Source organism: Cryptomeria japonica, chromosome 11 (assembly GCF_030272615.1).
Source record: "Cryptomeria japonica chromosome 11, Sugi_1.0, whole genome shotgun sequence".
NCBI classification, from domain to species: Eukaryota; Viridiplantae; Streptophyta; class Pinopsida; order Cupressales; family Cupressaceae; genus Cryptomeria; species Cryptomeria japonica.
Genome location: NC_081415.1, coordinates 324,483,716 through 324,504,482, shown reverse-complemented (window position 1 = coordinate 324,504,482; position 20,767 = coordinate 324,483,716).

The window sequence follows — 20,767 nt, the reverse complement described above, 5'->3', positions numbered from 1 at the left end:
ACCCTAGTTTTGGATGGTTTTCAGACCTCCTGTTACAAAAATGCAGATATCTTAGACTGCACATGGAGTCCATACAAAATCGATACAAGAAACTATTATAAAAGATTTAAGGAAATTTCTTAGTGTTTATTGAATTTGATTACCAAATTACATTCAAATTTCATCAACTCATCCCTTCAATCTCTAGGGCCTTAAACAAGGTTTCTCCAACCTCCTCAACCAACTCCAATAGAAATTTGAATTAGTTAACTTGTGACTTTTACCTATGAGACCTATTACAACACATCATAGACCTTACAAATAGGCCACATAGAAGCCAAAATACATTGCTTGCCTCATGTAGGAATTTTGGATATCATGTTACCATGGTTGACCAAATAGGTCCAAGGGAGTGCACACTACAGAAATGGCATCAAAGCCTTACATGGCTGATCAAAACACAATGAATGGTCTCAAAAGACCTTATTACAACACAAAAAAATTCAAAGAACCTAACAACTCCTCCAAGAGCTTTCATTGCCCAAATGATCATGAAAATCTGCAAGGTGCTCCTGCACCATACTCCCTAGGGGTATAGAAAAATCAAGTCTCTTGAGGAATGAGGTCTGCAATAGAATGTCCATGCTTCCTAATGTCATCTTTTGTCATCCACATGGCAAATTCATCAGGTAAGCTACTCCACTTGACAAGGTATTCCTTTTAATTCTTCTTTCTAGTCTTTTTAACCACCTTAGTGTCCAAAATGCTTTCCAACTTTAATGGTTGGCTAGGTGGTAGATCTTTGACCCAACCTTCATCTCTATTTGATTGCAAACCTACATCTGAACCTACAACATTACCTTTATAAGGAAACAAATATGAAATATTGAAAATGGGTTATATTCCTAAGCGTTGAGGAATTTCAATCTCATAGGCATTAGGACCAAACTTATGCACAATCCTACAAGGAAAAATCTTCTTCATGAGTAGCTTAGTTGGATGCCCCTTTGGAAGTCTCTCTTTCTTCAAATGTGCCATCACCAAATCTCCCACCTTATACTGCACATCCCTCTTCTTTTCATTGGCCTTCTCTTTGTACTTCTCGATGTTCTTTTGGAGAGTTTCTCTCACTCTATCATGAATGTCTTTCATAGCCACTGGAAAGTCTTCTCCCTGAGCACTCCTCCTCTCCAATCCTTTTAGATCTCTTAGTTCTAGAATGCCTCTTGGATTAATCCCATATACAACCTCAAAAGGACTTTTGCCTGTGCTTCTATTGACAAAATCATTATATACAAATGCAGCTTGAGGGATGATCATATCCCAAGCTTCTCCATGCTTCTTTGTGAGACATATAAGAAAGTTTCCCAATGATCTATTCACTACCTTAGTTTGGCCATTAGTATGAGGGTGATAGGCTTATGTGAAGGACAATTGAGTCCCCAAATTCTTCCACAATGTACACAAAAAGTGGCCAACAAACTTGGAGTCCCCGTCAGTCACAATGTTAAGAGGCAAACAATGGATTCTAACAATTTCTTTGAAGAAAAAACCAATAATATGGGAAGCATAATTAGTGAATTTACATGGCAATGAATGAGCCATCTTACTAAATCTATCCACTACAACTATTTTTTTTTCAAAACCTCTTTGAGTCCTAGGAAGACCTAAAACAAAATCCATGCTGATACTCTCCCATGGCCTATTAGGAATAGGGAGTGGTTTATTTAAACCTACATTTGATGATGTTCCCTTAGCCCTTTGGCATATACTGCAACTTTCAAGAAACTTATTGACATATGATTGCAACTTTGGCCAAAAATTAATACCTATTCACCTGTTCCAAGGTTTTATCAAGTCCAAAGTGAGCTCCCAAATTGCCACAATGTTTCTCCTTAATAATATTCTCCCTCATGGAGCATCTAGGGATACACAACTGGCTCCCTTTGAACAACAATCTCTGCTGCAACAAAAACTTAGAAAAATCAGAATGGTAAGAATCTGAAATTGAGTGCAAACCTCATATATTTCACTGAAATCTTCATCTTCCTTGTAGATTTGCTTGAGGGAATCAATTCCCACACTTTGCAACTCAATTTCTTGCACCATGCATACCCTTCTACTCAATGCATCTACCACTTTATTGTCCTGCCCTTTCTTGTGTTTGATGGTGAATGTGTAGTCTTGAAGATGTTCAACCCACTTCATCTGATTGTGACTAAGCTTGTCCTGTCCATTTATAAAACTAAGAACATGATTGTGAGTATACACAAAATATTCTTTAGGTAAAATGTAGTGTCTCCATTTATTTAAGCCTTGTACCATTGAATACAACTCAAAATCATATGTAGAATACTTCCTCTTAGAATCATTGAGTTTATCACTAAAGAAAGACACCTGGAAAGATTACTAGCATCACATTCCACTGTGAACAACTTGTTAAAATTAGGCAAAACAAGAATAGGCTACTTTGCTACTCTCTTTTTGAGATACTCAAAGGATTCATTTGCTTCATTTGTATAAGAAAACTTACACTTTTGACCTCCCTTGATTGTGTCTAGGATGAGTGCACATAAATGACTGGAATTCTTTATTCCTGTAAAATGTTTCCAATCAATGGAAACTCCTCACATCACCTACTATCTTGGGTGTTGGCCATGACAAGATATCCTCCACCTTTTCTGAATCCATCATCCAATCCCCCTTGGATATTACAAAACAAAGGTATACAAGCTCCTCCTTCATGAAGACACTCTTCTCCATGTTGATCATCAACTTTTCATCATGCAACTTCTTCAAAACCAAGTTCAAGTGCTCCAAATGCTCCTCCTTTGTCCTGCTAAACATAAGAATATCATCAAGATAAACAACAAAAAATTACCAATGAAGTCCTTCAATACCTCATTCATGATGCGCATAAAGGTGCTAGGGGAATTGGATATCCCAAAAGGCATCACCATCCACTCATAGAGACCTTCATTTGTTTTGAAGGTTGTCTTCCATTCATCTCCCTGCCCTATTCTTATTTGATCATACCCACTCTTGAGATCAATTTTGGAGTAGTAGCAAGCTCCTCTCAAACAATCCATTAAGTCTTCAATCCTAGGCATAGGAAACCTATATCTTATGGTAATCCTATTGATGTCCCTAGAATTAGTACATATTCTCCATTTACCATCCTTTTTAGGTGCTAGGACTATTGGGACAACACACGGACTGAGACTCTTTCTCACCAACCTCTTATCCAACAATTGTTGCACTTGCTTGGCAATCTCCTCATTCTGAGATGGAGTCATTTTATAGGCTGGTTTGTTTGGCAAAGTAGAACCTAGTATGAATTCAATCTGATGGCTTATGTCCCTAATGGGTGGTAAGGTGTTAGGCATGTCCTCCACCATTATGCTCTTATACCTATCCAACAATTGCTGCACCTCCTTGGGAATTTATTCCTTACCGCCACTAGACACATTAGGACTATTTTTAGCCTTCAAAATAAGAGCATACCTAGGGGTTCCTTCTTCCTTTAGTATGTCTAAAAAATCTTTTCCACTCACTAATATGACACTTGACCCAATGTTCTTATCTAAACTCTCATCCATTAAAGGATCCATCTTGTATTTCCTCCCATTTTTGGTTATGAGAAAGGAGTTTGTTTTCCCATCATGATACGACTGCACATCATACTGCCATGGATGTCCTAACAACAAATGAAAAGAATCCATGGGGATTACATAACACAATATTCTATCTTTATATTCTCCTATCTCAAACTCTACCCAATATTGTTCATATACTAAAACTTGCCGCCCCTTATTCCACCATGACACCTTATAAGGTTTACCATGAGGTAATCTTTTCAACTTTAGTTTGTCTACCATCTCTGTTACCTTGCATAGCTTACCATAGGCCTTGCACATGATTTTGAATAATGTCTTCCTCTGAGGGGGTTATTTCACTTGAGGAACCTTCAACATGGTGTTATCACTGTTTAAAAAATGGGTATTCTTGTTCCATAATTGGCTAAAAGTTTGCAAAATTTGAGTCTGATTGTGGCCTTATTTATTCTTTGTTCTTGATCCAGAAGAGGGTTTAAGATTTTTCTTTCTAACCCTTCAGGTTTTTTGAGAAAAACACTTATGATTCTATTTGCGCGTTACTTTTGTCACTTAAAAGAAGGGTCGGTCTATCGTGAGAAGTGTCCCCCCCCTTCTGTTATTTCCCTAGGTGATCCCTTCATATTTCAAACTTATGTGCCCTTCCTTTACCTTGTTCTAATGTTTGTCGGGCCCAGTAAATATTGTGCAACTCTTTGTTGATCAAGTGATTGTCGTTGCTTCGTTAAGTGAAGTTGCTAGCAAGTTAGTCATCGCGAAATAGTGAAAGGCATAGCCGGGCCCGACCAAGTGGATTGACCGTTGGATAAAAGAATTGCATCTTGATTGTGATCCAACAGCTTGCATTGATTTGCTAGCCCGAGATGCACATGGTATATGTTCTGCGAAACAACAAAAACACGTGGCGGGTCCCAGAGACAAGTGGTTTTCCTTAGTTAAAAGGTGATCGGGTTGGAGAAGGATCAACAAATCGCATTGATTTGCGGCCAGGAGATGCACGTGTTCTACCTTTCGCGAAGTAGAAAAAAGGTGGTGGGTCCCCTAAGATGGCTATCAAAGTGGTAGGTCTAGGTGGCGATGATAGAGTAGTGACGTGGTGCCCAGTTGTTGGTCTGCGGTGGGCCCGGGCGATGTGGTCATAGAAAGGATAAACAATGGGCAAGTTCCCAAGATCTAACGGCCCGCGTGGATTTGAAAAGACAAAATAATTGCAAGATAGTCATCGCGAAATAGAAAAAGAGGCTGGTGGGCCCAAAAGACAGGCAGGGCATGAAGTTAAAAGCCAATCAAGTATGATTTGATCAGACGATTGTCGTGGTTTTGTGGCTGCAAGTCAAATGGAGATTAGTCTTTGTGAAGTGGTGAAAGACAGGTAGAAATCACACAAAAGCATGATGTGGCAGGACAGATAGTGTGTTTTCGTAGAATAAAAGGTGACCTGTCTGGTACACGTGGTTTTAAAGGATAGTTGAGGGCCCGCCTGGGTGCAACCGACAGTTATGTGGAGAATAGTGAAGCAAACCACATGGCAGATTCAGAATGGAACTTGAAGGAACTTCCTGGGCTAATGGCCGACAGCCACATGGTGTTTGTTAACTGGTGAAGAGGTGACGTAAATGATCCCTGAGTTAAAGGGCCCACTTGAAAGGTTTGAAGCCTGTTAAAAGATATTCATCTCATGGTTGATCCAATGATCCTCGTTGTTTTGTGGCCCAAAGATGCCTGCAGCTTAGTCTCTACAAAATGGCGAAAATCGTTAGCTGTCAAGGTAAGGCGTGGTTAGTTAGTGAGACTGATGGTCCTTTTTGGAGTTAAAGACTGGGTGGTTAGAGCTTGATCTAATGGTTGGCGTGGCTTCGTGATGGAAAAGTGCACGAGTATTAAAGCCCGCGAAGTAGCAAAAAGAAGGTAGGGCCCGACATTAACAAAGAGAGATCAGACGGAGATAAAGGTAGTGTAAGTTCTTGAAATCCAACGGCCAGTGTTGCTTCGCGAAAGAAAAGTACAAAGGTTTTATGTTCTGCGAAGTAGCAAAAGAGCGAAACAAAAGAAAGACTCAGAGAAGATATGACCCGTTGGAGCCTGTTTTGAATTCAATTTTGAAATGATAGCCAAAGCATGCAGAGTTAATTTCTAAAAAATTCAATGCCAACTTTCCGTATTAGAGTCCACATCAAGATGATTGTTAGCATTGTTTCATCGAAGTCTGTTGCAGAGCAATCGGTGTGGAGCGATTCTTTTTAGGCAAATAATAGATTTTTGTGCTTTCCTTGATAATTTTGGTCTATTTTCTATCATTGCTGTGTGAATTCTTTTCATTTGAGGTCTGTGCTAGTTTCAATTGGTATAGTTGCTTAGTCAAGATGGCACCGAGAAGGGAGTTGACAAGAAAAGTGAATTATCAGGACAGGAACATTTGTGATGACTTTTTAGAATAGTTAACCATGTCTACTAATGTTGGGGCCAAGGCCAAAGAGTTAGTACCAAAGAGCCCTCATCTGAGAATTGGAGATGGCCTATATGATAAAGGCAATTGGTTAAGGGACCCTAAAATAGGGATATCAGGTTTAGGACTGTTCAAAGTTGGTTTTGGGCAAAGACATTGCCCAGCCCCTTTGAATAGTATATGGGAACTAGATGTGGGGAAACTTGTGGTCCCTGGTGTATTCATGGATGTAGATCTGTTGACCCTAATTGCACAGAATTATGACCCTATAGCAAGATGCATCAGGAATGTAAAGGGATCAGCCCTAATTGAAATAAAAGATGAAGAATTCAGAAATATGTTTAAACTGAGTGAGGCATCCAATTTGTTAGAGCCTATTGACTTTGAGCCATTAGCCCAGATCTACAATGCACAAAGGGATCATCTTAGGAGTGGCCCATTGAAAGAGTTCTTTGTTAAGATAGGGGGGTTAACAATTGTAGGCCCCAACACAATGGAACCATTCTCCCTCGATTTATTTACTCTGAGAGCTAAGGGTATGTATTGGGCCCTATGTCAGATCTTTGGAGAAGATGCTGAGAAGAACATGCCAACCCATTACATGCTAATGATTGCACAAATTCTAAACCCCTCCTTGGCAATAACATTTGATTATGCCCCATACCTTACTAATGCAATTCATGCAGGGCTAGTAGGGATAAAAAATGGCAAGGTAGATAAGCCGTTTGGATGGTACTCCATGTTAATGCATATGTTTTTGTTCAAAGGTGTTGACTATTTTGCAAAGGAAATGGACTTGGTTAAGGTAAAGGATAAGGAGGAGATGCCAGTCCAACTTTGGAGCACTGTTTTATCTTGGGATAGAGAAGATGCTAGTTTATTGAAGTTTGATAGATGCTTTGCATCTAAGATTAGATTTATTTTATGCATAGAAAACCCTAGGATTCCTAAGGCTCTTTTGGAATTCCTTAGACCTAAAGAGTTTGCAGAGGGCATTAAGATTGTTCACAATTGGGGAGACATGTATTTGTACCCTATTTCTACTATTTTTAGAGTATATGGTTTCAGAGGTACTCCTTATCTACTGCCCTATTAGGTCCCATTGAAGATAGGAATTGCAGAGGTATTGAGACAAATTGGAGGAGTACAAGAGGCAGAGCTGACCAATAGGGGTAAGGGGACCATTTTCCCAACTATCACTGTGGCCCACCATTTTGTAATCACCAAAGGTGGCTAGAAATATTTTGAGGAATTCTTTAAGCCATATAGGCTGTCAATTGTAGTTTCAAGATGTGCAGACCCTGAGGACTTTTTCAATGGCATGTTTAGAAAGAGGGCGGTGTGTAAGGGTAGGCCTCATCAATTTCAGTTCCCTGAAGATTTAATTAGGAATGAATTCAGCTTAGATGAGAAGGAACTAAGGAAGGAGAAGTGGGTTGCATATAAGAAGGCACTTGATTTTATCCATCAATTTGATAGTAGTTATGACCCACTTTCTAGCTTCAACCCTTTTGAGGAGAAAATCAAATTCTTGATTTTTTATTTTGAAGACCTCATGCAGACCTTAAAAGAAAAAAGAGAGGCTATAATGCAAAATGATCCTGATAGGGTTAAATTGGTCCTGGCCAAGCTTGCCTTTGCTAAGGCTATCCAACCTGGTGATTATGTAATGCATAAGAAGTAAAAGTACACTGTGATGATGCCAGTGATAGGTGAGCCTTCCACTTCAAGAGGGAAGAGGAAAATTGAAGATGTCATTGACATCCAGGATTCCCCTAAAAGGCAAAGAGTGGGAAAGGAAGTTGAAACTGATGAACCTCAATATTCTCCATCTTAGTCCCCTATCCACATAGGAGATGAGCAAGCGGTGGCTGAACAATTATTACAGTTAGGGAGTCTTGGTGAGATCGCCTATAACTATGAGGAGACCTAAGAAGGGATGCCAGAGGAGCCAACTAGCACTGAAATGAACTTGATTGATGGTGAGATAAGGGGCAAAGAATTAGACCTTACTGTTAGGCAAGCCAGTGAGGAATTCCTGGCTAATAGTAACTTTGTTACAACAGGGGCTTTCATGCAATTTGTGTGGAGGCAGAACATGGAACAATTCAAGGCCAGATGTGAGCAGAGGAAGAGTGAACAACCTCTCAAAGATGCAACTTAGGTAGAAGAAGAAATAAAGCAAGAAATGATGGAAGAGTTTAAGATTATCACCCCTGAGAAAGAAAGGGAGATGGTGTCTAAATCTAGTGTGTTAATTCTCCCTGAATGGGATATAGCTGATGCTTTAGCTCTTGAAGCAGTGAGGAAGGAGACAAAGCCAATAGAAGGAGTGACTTTTAGCAAGGATAATGTTGCTTTAGTCATGTGGTCACTAAAAAAGGATGAAAACAAAAGGAGGAAAAGTGCATCAGACTCTAGTCTCTTAGGAGGCATGATTGTTAAGAGAGTCCAGGATATAGGGGTAGTGGAAGCTACAAGCACAGTTTTGGAAACTACAAAGTTTAGTGTGGCAGTAGTAGAGAAAGAGGCAAAAGAAAGAGCTAATCTCCAATTGAAATTGGAGACTATCTTAAAGGCTTACAATGAGGCCAAAGAAGGAATAGCCAATTGGGACATCATTATTACTAGACTTCAGAGTCAGTTGGTAGGTCAACACCATCCAGGTTAATCCTCTATAATCATGATAGCCTCCTCTCCAGCAAGACCCCCCCCTACTAGTCCCATTATAGAATATCCCCCTTCTCCTATGCCTTCTAGTTTCCAGCTAGCTGAAACTGTCCAACATGAGTTGGAAAAGTTGAAACAAGCTCAAGCCTTGTTTACAAACAAGTATGAAGAAAAGGTGAAAGCCACAATCTTTAAGTTTGCTGATTCAGTCAAGGCCTCAATTGTATACATTGATATGAAGAGGATTTTGGATGTTTTGATCAAATTCAGAGAGGGTGCAGCCACTTTGGAACCAATCCTTAATAAGTGGATGCCTAGAGGTAAGGAGTCAGAACTCATGTGTTCATCTCATGCAGATGCAGAGGAGAACGACATTCTAAGGTCCACCAGTGAGTTTATAAAAGAGATGAATAATCTCTCAGAGGAAAGAGTAGGTGTAAAAAGAAAAGCCCAATTATATAGAAAAGAATATTCAGATCACAAGTTTGAATTGTTTCTAGGGCGATTTGTAGGCCCAATTCAGTTGAAAGAGGAGAAAACCTGGTTAGAAGAGCTGGACCACAAGTTGTCCTTAAGGGTTAATGAAATTATTAACACTGATGACACATCCTTATTTGTCCAAACAATTGAAGAAATTGAAAAGGTAAAATCTCATTACGGTTTCATGGAAACAAAAATTGGGCAGTTAAGAGTCACTTGGAAAAGGCTAGAAGAGATGAAACAAAAGGTTGTCAGCTTTTCTTGGCCTAGTGATGATGTTTTTTAGGAATGGAAGGATAATTATGTCGGATAGAAAGAAGATGCTCTGAAGCAGTCAGAAGAGGTTGCAACAAAACAAAAGGCAAAAGAGGCCGTAGATGTTGAAAAAGATTTGTAACTGTTTCTTGGAGAGTATTTCGGTTTGTAACAAACTTCTTAGGAATGTCCGAAGCTTGTAAGCATCCATAATATTATAAATGGATACCAGGACTAGTTAAAAAAGGGATCACAAGAATTTGTAAAGAAACTCTGCAGAAATCTATCTAGGTTTTTTTCTAAGTTTACAGAGAATATTCTGAGTTTTGTAAGATTTTTTCAAAAATGAATATCAATATACAGACCATAAATTTTTGAGCCTAGAATTTGTGTTGTCTTCTGGTGTGCTTTCAATAATTTACTGGTTTCATTTGGGTAATCTAGGGTTATTCAATTGAACATGGATTGTAATGTAGTCTTTATAGATATGTTTCTTAGCTTTCTTCTTTAGGAGGGAAATTAAATACACAAGGAATATCTCTGTCAGTATGTTATTTTGTTGGAGACTTTGAATCTGATGAACATTGTCTAGTCTAATAAGGAAAGACTCTTATATATGTCAGGCATGTATGGGGTTGATAGAAGCCAAAGTGATGATATGTATGGAGATATTTGATTGTGAAATCCTTGTTTAAACTTAGATGACTTTGTAGCCTGGATAAGGCACTGGTATCAGTTGTAGCTCTCTTTCTACATTTCTTGAAGATCAATACTGAACATGAGCATAAGCTTTCTTTTATTATTTCAGTTTGTGTTTGAGGTGATAAGATTCACTGGTTTTGGACTGGTTTACTGTGGATCTATTTTAAAAGTGTGAAATTATTCATAGAAGGTATACCCACCTGAACTTTGGATAAGTTCAAAGTGTAGAAGGTTCTTGAAACCTTGTCATATGTTGCTCTGAAGTTCTTTCTCTTTGATCTCTTTATTTGCAGACAAAGTTATTATATTTCTTATAAGGGATAAGAGGGGAATCAAAATTTGAGAACAACACATGGTTCTCCTCATCATCAAGCATTATCCATCATGGGTTGGGGTTGCACTTCCAATTGGAGAATTGACACTTTGACAATCATCTTCTTGAATCCGCTGGTTCCTTCTCTCTCCTCCATGAGAGTTTGAGGCTTTGTCAGGACACTTTCTTACAATGTGGCCTACTTACTTACAATTAAAGCATCTCCCGGTGAAGACACTAGGACCTCTCCCTGGTGCACCAAATCTACCCCTTCCATTGGGTCTTCTTCTTGTAAAGCCTCCTCTTGAACCCTAGTCTCCACTTTGTTCTTGTTGGCTAGACTCACCTTGGGGTTTTTTAAATTTTCCTCTTCCCCCAAAATTTCCTTTTCCTCTAAAATTCTTGCCTCCTCTTCATATACCGTTCTCTTCACTTTTCCTTCTTAACTTATCTTCTACCCTGAAAGCCATTTGAAAGAATTCATCTAATATCTTAGGAGTCATAAGACTCATCTAATCTTGAATGTTTAACTTGAGCCCATTCAAGTACCTAGCTACCTTTTCCTTTTCATCTTCATGGTACCCTGATCTCAAACTCAGTTTGTGAAATTCCTTTGTGTAGGAAGCCACATCCAAATCCTTATGTTTCAAGTTTTGTATTCTCCTATACATTTGCACTTCATAATCAACAGACATGAATTGGGCCTTTAGTTTTGACACCATCCTATCAAAAGAATGAATCTTACTCTTTCCCATCTTCATCCTTTCACCTTTAGTATAGTTCCACCAAATTAAGGCAACACCCTTTAGTTTAGTCTTTGTAAACTTCACTTTCTTCTCCTCATCAAAATGATTATCTAGGGCATCTATCCAATCTACAAGTTTGTCAACATTCATCTTCCCACTATAGGAAGGAATCTCCATCTTTGCTTCAAAAGAGTCTTTTCCTATTGTCTTGAGGGCTTCAATGAATGGTCTTTGATCAATGGGTATCTTTGGCTCCTTCCTTTAGGGTTCTTATTCTTCATCCTCTTGTTCCCTTTTTTCATCAGTCTCCTCACTTGGCCCATTTCCTTTCTTCATTGCCTTTAGTTCAGCCTTGAGTGCCTCTTTGACCCCGGTCTTGATCATCTCTTCCATATCTTAGAATTTCTTAGTCAACTCTATGTATATTCCCTTTGGAGGCATTATGATAGCCTCTTCTTGGCTCTCTTCTTCTGACATACACCAAAATTTATTCTCCCAATGATCAAACTTTCTCTGATACCAATATGATGCAAAGCCCCAAGGAACGAAGGCTTCTCACACAAACTCAATCCACCAGACCCTCAAATAAGGTCTCAACATTCTCATGGCTTCTTGGACAGTCCAATAGAAACATGAAAGGACTCCTCTATACTCCCCCTTTCTCAATGGGACCCCACTGTGTCCATGAACAACTCATGGAGATACAACTTCTCACATCAAGACTGTTCTTGATACCAACTCTTGTGTCACCACCTATGGCTACTTGGTTTACAACTAAACCAACATTTAAAATAGGTGTGGAACCTATATTATCATTTGGACAACTCAAGGAAAACTATTCACAAGAAAAACAACACCCTTTTTGTGGGTGCAGATCAATTAAGATAATCAGCCTGCTAGAAACGCCTACTCCTAGTAGCCCTGTTTTGAACTTTTGAGAAATAACTCAAAAATATTCCTAAGGACACCATATACTCTTGGTACTTTTGAAAACCTAAAATGATGACACAAAACATTTCCAAACTCAAAACCCAACTCTTGCATTCGCTGGGTCAAATACTGCTGCTATAGGAGGGCTAAAATGACTTTTAAACCACTTTTACAAAGAAACCACACTCCAATGGCCAAATACAATGACACCAATGGATGTATAAGGTTTGCACACATAAAAAACCAAAAAATACACAGTCATATAGGGTCCAATATGCATAGTTTTATGCCTGCACCAACTTTAGCACTCAAAACGGGCTAGTCACATGAGGATGCCTAGCCTAGGACATGATCCCAAACTCCACCAAATCAACGGCCCACTCAAAAAATTCAATAATATTAAATTAAATTGTATCCAATACCATACCTAAAATTTTGAGCTAATATGGCCAGAGGAATGTGGGGTTAAGAGAGCATTTCTTTAAAAACCCTAGTTTTGGAGTGTTTTTAGACCACCTGTTACAAAAATGCAAATATCTTCCTTGTTATTCAATATTTTTTGGAAAAATAAACACGAAAAGATCATCAACACATATTCCTTCAAATCAATGACTTAGACTACACATGGAGTCTGTAGAAAATCTATACAAGGCACTATTACAATAGATTTAAGGAAATTTCTGAGTATTTATTGAATCTAATCACCAAATTACATCCAAACTTCATCATGAACTCATCCATTCAACCTAAAAGGCCTTAAAAAAGGTTTCTCCAAATTCCTCAAATGACCAATAGAAATTTTAATTAGTTAGTTGTTGGAGGGAGGCTAGTTACATTTTGACAACAAATTTAGAACAAAAGTTGTCATTCAACTTGACAACTTTGCTCAAACTTGACAAATTATGACTTTTACCTATGAGACCTATTAGAACACATCATATACCTTACAAATAGGCCACATATAAGCCAAAAAACATTGTTTTCCTCATGTAGGCATTTTGGATGTCATGTTACCATGATTGACCAAATAGGTCCAAGGGAGTGCACACTTCAAAAATGGTATCAAAGCCTTACATGGCTGATCAAAACATAATGACTGGTCTCCAAAGACCTTATTACAACACAAAAACATTAAAATAACCTAACACATCCTCCAAGATCCTTCATTTCTCAAATGGTCATCAAAATCTGCAAGGTCCTCCTGCACCATAATCTTGGGGGGCATAGAAAACTCAAGTCTCTTGAGGAATGAGGTCTGCAACAGAATGTCCATGCTTTCTAATGTCATCTTTTGTCATCCACATTGCATCTCCATCAGGTAATCCACTCCACTTGACAAGGTATCCTTGTAACTCTTCTTTCTAGTCTTTTTAACCACCTTAGTGCCCAAAATGCTTTCCAACTTCAATGGTTGGCTTGGTGGTAGATATTTGACCCAAACTTCATCTCCATCTAATTGCAAACTGGCATATGAACCTACAACATCACCTTTATAAGGGAAAAAATCAGAAACATTGAAAATGGGTGATATTCCTAAGCCTTGAGGAAGTTCAATCTCTTAGGCAGTAGGACCAAACTTATACACAATCCTACAAGGACCAATCTTCTTGGTGATTAGCTTAGTTAGATTCCCTTTTGGAAGTCTCTCTTTCTTCAAGTGTTCCATCACCAAATCTCCCACCTTATACTACAAATCTCTCTTCTTTTCATTGGCCTTCTCTTTGTACTTCTCGCTATTCTTTTGGAGAGTTTCTCTCACTCTATCTTGAATGTCTTTCATAGCCACTACAATATCTTCTTCCTAAGAACCCCTCCTCTCCAATCCATGTAGATCTCTTAGTTCTATAATTCCTCTTGGATGAATCCCATATATAACCTCAAAAGGACTTCTACCTATTCTTGTATTGATAGAATCATTATAAGAGAATTTATCTTGAGGGATGATCATACCCCAAGCTTCTCGATGCTACTTTGTGAGACATCTAAGCAAGTTTCCCAATGATCTACTTACTACCTCAGTTTGGCCATCAGTTTGAGGGTGATATTCTCATGTGAAGGATAGTTGAGTCCCCAAATTCTTCCACAATGTACGCCAAAAGTGGCCAACAAACTTGGAGTCCCTGTCAGTCACAATGTTAAGAGACAAACCATGGATTCTAACAATTTCTTTGAAGAATAAACTAACAATATGGGAAGAATAATTAGTGCATTTACATGGCAAAAAATGAGCCATCTTACTAAATCTGTCTACTACAACAAAAATGCTGTCAAAACCCCTTTGAGTCCTAGGAAGACCCAAAACAAAATCCATGTTGATAATGTCCCATGGCCTATTAGGAATAGGGAGTGGTTGATAAAAACCTATATTTGATGATGTTCCCTTATCCCTTTGGTATATGCTTCAACTTTCAATAAAATTCCAAACATCTGATTGCAACTTTGGCCAAAAATAATACCTCTCCACCTGTTCCAAGGTTTTATCAAGTCCAAAGTGACCTCCCAAACTGCCACAATGTTTCTCCTTAATAATATTCTCCCTTATGGAGCATCTAGGGACACAAAATTGGCTCCCTTTGAACAACAATCCCTACTACAACAAAAACACAAAAAAATTAAAAAGGTAAGAATCTTAAAATTGAGTGCAAACCTCATATATTTCACTGAAATCTTCATCTTCCTTGTACATTTGCTTGAGGGAATCGATTCTCACACTTTGCAACTAAATTTATTGCACCATGCACACCCTTCCACTCAATGCATTTGCCACCTTATTGGCTTTCCCTTTCTAGTGTTTGATGGTGAATATATAGGCTTGAATATGTTCAACCTACTTCATATGCTTGTGACTAAGCTTTTTCTATCCATTCATAAAACCGAGAGGATGATTGTCAGTATACATAATATATTATTTAGGTAAAATGTAGTGCCTCCATTTATTTAAGGTGTGTTTCATTGTATACAATTTCAAATCATATGTATAATACTTCCTCTTAGAATCATTGAGTTTCTCACTAAATAAAGCTATGGGTTTTCTCTCTTGACTCAAGACAACCCCCATGGTAAGATTACTAGAATCACACTCCACTGTGAACAACTTGTTAAAATTAGGCAAAACAAGAATAGGTTGTTGTGCTACTCTCTTTTTGAGATACTGAAACGATTCATTTGCTTCATTTGTCCAATAAAACTTACACTTTTGACCTCCCTTGATTGTGTCTAAGATGGGTGCACATATATGACTAAATTTTTTATGAACTTCCTGCAAAATGTTGCCAATCCATGAAAACTCATCACATCACCTACTGTCTTGGGTGTTGGCCATGACAAGATAGCCTCCACCTTTTCTAGATTCATCTTCAAATCCCCCTTGGAGATTACAAAACCATGGTAGACAAGCTCCTCCTTCATGAGACACCCTTCTCCATGTTGATCATCAACTTTTCATCATGCAACTTATTCAAAACCAAGTTCAAGTGCTCCAAATGCTCCTCCTTTGTCCTTTTAAAAAAAAGAATATCATCAAGACAAACAAGAACACATTTACCAATGAATTCCTTCAATACCTCATTCATTATGCATATAAATGTTCTTGGGGCATTGGATAGCCCAAAAGGCATCACCATACACTCATAGAGACCTTCATTTGTTTTGAAGGTTGTCTTCCATTCATCTCCCTACCTTATTGTGATTTTATGATACCCTCTCTTGAGATCAATTCTGGAGAGGTAGAAACCTTCTCCCAAATAGTCCATTAAGTCTTCAATCCTACGCATAGGAAACCTATATCTTATGGTAATCCTATTTATGGCCCTAGAATCAGTACATGGTCTCCATTTACCATCCATTTTAGGTGCTAGGACTGTTGGGACAATACACAGACTGAGACTCTTTCTCACCAACCCCTTCTCCAACAATTGTTGCACTTTCTTGGCAATCTCCTCCTTCTGAGATGGAGTCATCTTATAGGTTGGTTTGTTTGCAAAAGTAGAACCTGGTATGAAGTCAATCTGATGGCTTATGTCCCTAATGGGTGGTAAGGTGTTAGGCATGTCCTCCACCATTATTCTCTTATACATGTCCAACAATTGCTGCACCTCCTTGAATTTATTCCTTACCGCCACAAGACACATTAGGACTCTTTTTAGGCTTCAAAATCAAAGCATACCCATGGGTTCCTTCTTCCTTTAGGATGTCTAAAGAATCTTTTCCACTCACTAACATGACACTTGACCCAATGTTCTTATCTAAAATCTCATCCGGTAAAGGATCCATCTTGTATTTCCTCCTATTTTTGGTTATGAGGAAGGAGTTTGTTTTCCCATCATGTTGGGACTACACATCATACTGCCATGGATGTCCTAACAACAAATTCCAAGAATTCATGGGGATTACATCACACATATTATATCTTTTGTTTGACACAATGGATCACTCAGAGGGGGTGAATCAATGATTTAAACAATTTTCACTTAATCAAAGCTATACCGGTTCAATATGAAATAAACAAAATGCACACCGGTTACCAAAACAATGCAAATAAGGTGTGTAGGACAAATATCTAAAGGATTAATACAATACACACATGGAGATGCAACACACAACACTAGATGTACAAGGAAACCCAATGTGGGAAAAACCTCAGTAAGAATAGTTGCTAGAGATCTTCTGCTCCAATCCAGCCTCACATTGAAAAGATCTGATTACAAAGTTTAGGGCACCAACCCAAGGAGCTCCAACCCCTGATTTATGAGCATGAACTCAAAGAGCAGCAACTCCTATACAATTTGAAGGCTATAACCTAAAGGAGATACAACCCCTGCACTAAGCACCTACTCATTGTAAACAATAAGGAAAATTCAGATATACAAATGAAATCCTTGCTGCAAATGAATTTTTGCAACCTTTCAAAGGTTTGCACTGCTGCTTTCTATCTTACCGGTTTGTATCAACTCCAAACATACTACAACTTAGCCTTTCTACTTGTTCTAACTCTCCTTAATCTTCTCTCCCTCTATTTTGTTGAATTCAAATCACACTTGATCCCTCTATCAGGTACTGCTTCTTTCAGTTTGTCAACTTTGCATTCTATGCTCACTCTGTTAGTTTGTTCCTTACACCGGTTTACCTTGCTTCTCCTTATCGATACAGTCTTCACTCACAAACAATTCAAGTATTTATCTCTTCAGCTCTCAGAAAAAAATTTCACTCTCTCCTTCACTCTTCAGAAACACCACTATCTGTCTTAGGTCGCCATATTTAAATTGAATCTTTCCCGCCAAAAAACTAATTCAAATAGAGGGTGGCTAGGGTTTACTTCTATCGACCAAATCTGCATCCAATCTGATCTGATCCACCTTTGATCACACACTTGCATTGGAGGAATAAGCCATCAAGCATTTTCCATCTGTCCATAATATATTTACCAAAAATAGCAAACCTGACCATGATTTTCAGCCTTGAAATATGTCGACTCATTTATGACCCAGTTGTTTCCTTCTTGAGGGCCTTGTGCAATCTAATTTCCTTGCTTCGGTCTAGGTGCCAACAAATCTGTGATCTTTCTCTATCATTCATTCTTCTTTGAGCCGTATCAATTTGTTATCAACTTCATGATTTTTGGCTATTTCATTTAATGTCGACTAACTTATCCAACAACCATGTCAATGGAAACTTCACCGACCTCTGCATGCTCACCACCTCAGCTCCAAGTGGCATCACATCATCATACACTCAGCTCACTGATACATAGTCAGTTTAAAATTGATCATTCATCAACCTCATCCCAACACAAGCCCTTACTGATGATAAATTCTCTTGCTGCTAACTGGTAGTGTTCACTACATCGGTAGCAAAACTTCACCTCCAATGGTTTGTGATCTCTTTGTCACTCTGCCTCTGTATCACAAACAATATCACAAGAAACCAACCAACCTTTATACCGGTTATAATTGGTCATGCCAACACACAAATTTATATCACCTCTTACTAGTGATGTCACTCATAGTCTCAATACCTACTTGTCTTCCACCATACCAGTTGACAAGCCTTCATGTTAATCTTCCTTATGCTGGTTCAATCTTCTTCATACCAAGTTGACATACCCTACTGGTAGCCTACAATACCAATTGACATCAATGACAACTCAATGTCAACAATCTCCCCTTTGGCATTGATGTCAACATTATCTGTTCTAGTTTCTCTCCCCTTTGACAACAATGGCAAAGGGAACCTTGGTCTGACACCAATCATACTGCCAGAGTCTACATCTAGTTAGGACACATTCTCCCCCTATGTCCATGCCTCATGATTCAAGAGTCATAAGATAGTAACAATTATTGAGTCCCCCTAAATAATACATCCTCCTTCTTATTTAAATGTTTCTATATGATGGGACAACTCCCATATTTTGTCTCAATTACAAAACAGGAACCAAAGGAAGTGGCTTGGTAAATATGTCAACAATATTCTCATTAGTTGGAACATATTCAACTATGACCTCCTTGTGTGATACCTTCTCCCTCAAGAAGTGATACTTGATTGCAATGTGTTTTGTTCTTGAGTGCATTACTGGATTCTTGGAGATGTTGATTGCATTTGAGTTATCACACCAGATTGGAATAGGATCCGATATCTCCACCTATATGTCCTTCAATGTCTGTTTTATCCATATCACTTGTGAGAAACATGTAGCAGAAGCTATATATTTGGCCTCAAGAGTGGATAATGACATCGAGTCTCTCTTCTTGATATGCCATGATACTAACTGGTCTCCTAAGTAGAAAGCACCTCCACTTGTACTTTTCTGGTCATCAATACTTCATGCTCAATCTACATCAGTATAAGCCTATAAAGAGAAGTTTCCTTTCTTTGGATACCATAGGCCATAGCTGATAGTTCCTTGCAGATACCTGAAGATTCTTTTGGTTGCATTTAGGTGAGACTGTTTATGAGCAACTTGGAATTTTGATACCACACAAACAACTTGTACAATATCCGGTCTAGATGTTGTTAAATATAATAGACTACCAATCATAGACCTATACAGTGTTTGCACAACTTCTGGTGACTCATCTAGTTCTCTCAACTTACAACCGATAACCATGGGAGTACTTACCAGTTTTTTGTCCTCCATTTGAAATTTCTTCAGCATGTCTTTCGCATACTTGGCTTGGGATATGAAAATTCATTTCTCCTACTATGAGATCTCCAAACCAAGAAAATAGGACAACTCACCCAGCATGGACATCTCAAATTATGTCTTCATTTAATTTGCAAATTCTTTGCACATGATGTCCTTGTCTCCACCAAAGATAATATCATCCACATATACAACTAAAATAATCATATAATCTCCAAATACATTGACATTCAAGTTACTGTCTACATTCCCTTTGTAGAATCCTTGCTCCTTCTGTTGGCCATTTGGAGGAATTGATTATGTGTTGCATTGATGTTTTTTCATCGATGCTAACACTAGCTATTTGGATGCTTTACTGACACCCTTCTAGTCTTGGTAGGTTGAGTGGTTTCAGGTTAATTTGGATCTGGTATGATCCAGTAGGCTCTAGTATAGTTTGGTTATGGAATTGGCTTATTCGTGATACTTATGCTCATATTCAGTAAGTTATTTTTGGTTTGGTGATCGGATGCTATCCTGTTTCCTTAGAAACTTGGCTTCTAGTTTTGGCGAGGGTTTCACCGACAGAGCTTTTGATGAAGATCTTTGATGAATTGCATAAGTGGTGTTGGTGCATCTTTCGGTATGGTTTTTGGATGCTGATTGTGATTATTTTTGAGACTTGGTGGATGGAGATCATTTTTATAGCTTGTGGACCTATACTGGGTCCCGATTGGTCTAGGTTATGGACTGGTTTAATGAAGCATGTGGATTGGACTTCTCGATATGTTTCCAGGATGTCTTATGTGTTGGGTATTATTTTTTTGGTCTAAGGCTGACATGGTTTGTAATTATGTAATTGGTTTATTATTTGGTGGTCGACCTGATTGTTTATGGTCGAGGGATTGTATATATAATGTAAGATCTCATTGTAGATCATCATGGTTATAGTAGAGGTCATGGTCAAGGGATGTAATGTGCGAATAATGTAATATCATTTATTTAGAGGATTTGGTCAATCATTGGACATCAATTTGGGTTTATGTAAGAGGATTTAGTCCTTCGATATTGAGCTTAATCGGAACTATACTCAGGCATAGGAGATGCTATCTTTTGCAGTTCAACACTTCTCTAGATTGTAGTCTGGATTTCTATGTAGTTAGAGAGGCTCCTTTTGTGAGGAGTAGTATGCTCTAGGTTGTTGGCCTTCCTGCAAGTGTAGGACCCTCAATTATAATTCACATACTTACTGTAGAAGTACTATCTGACTATGGGTAGGCTTCCTATCATGGTTTTTCCCTTTACCAGGTTTTTCACGTATAAATTTTGGTGTCATGTGGATGGTATTTATTTTGTGATTATTTTTTATGCTTAATTGGTTCAACTGCTATTCCGGTATTAATGTTTTGGAATCTAGTATTAAAGTATTCATTTCTAATGATTCTGGTAATCTGTGACAACTGATTCACTCCCCCCCTCTCAGTTGTCTTCTAGTTATTTGAACTGTCTAACAAT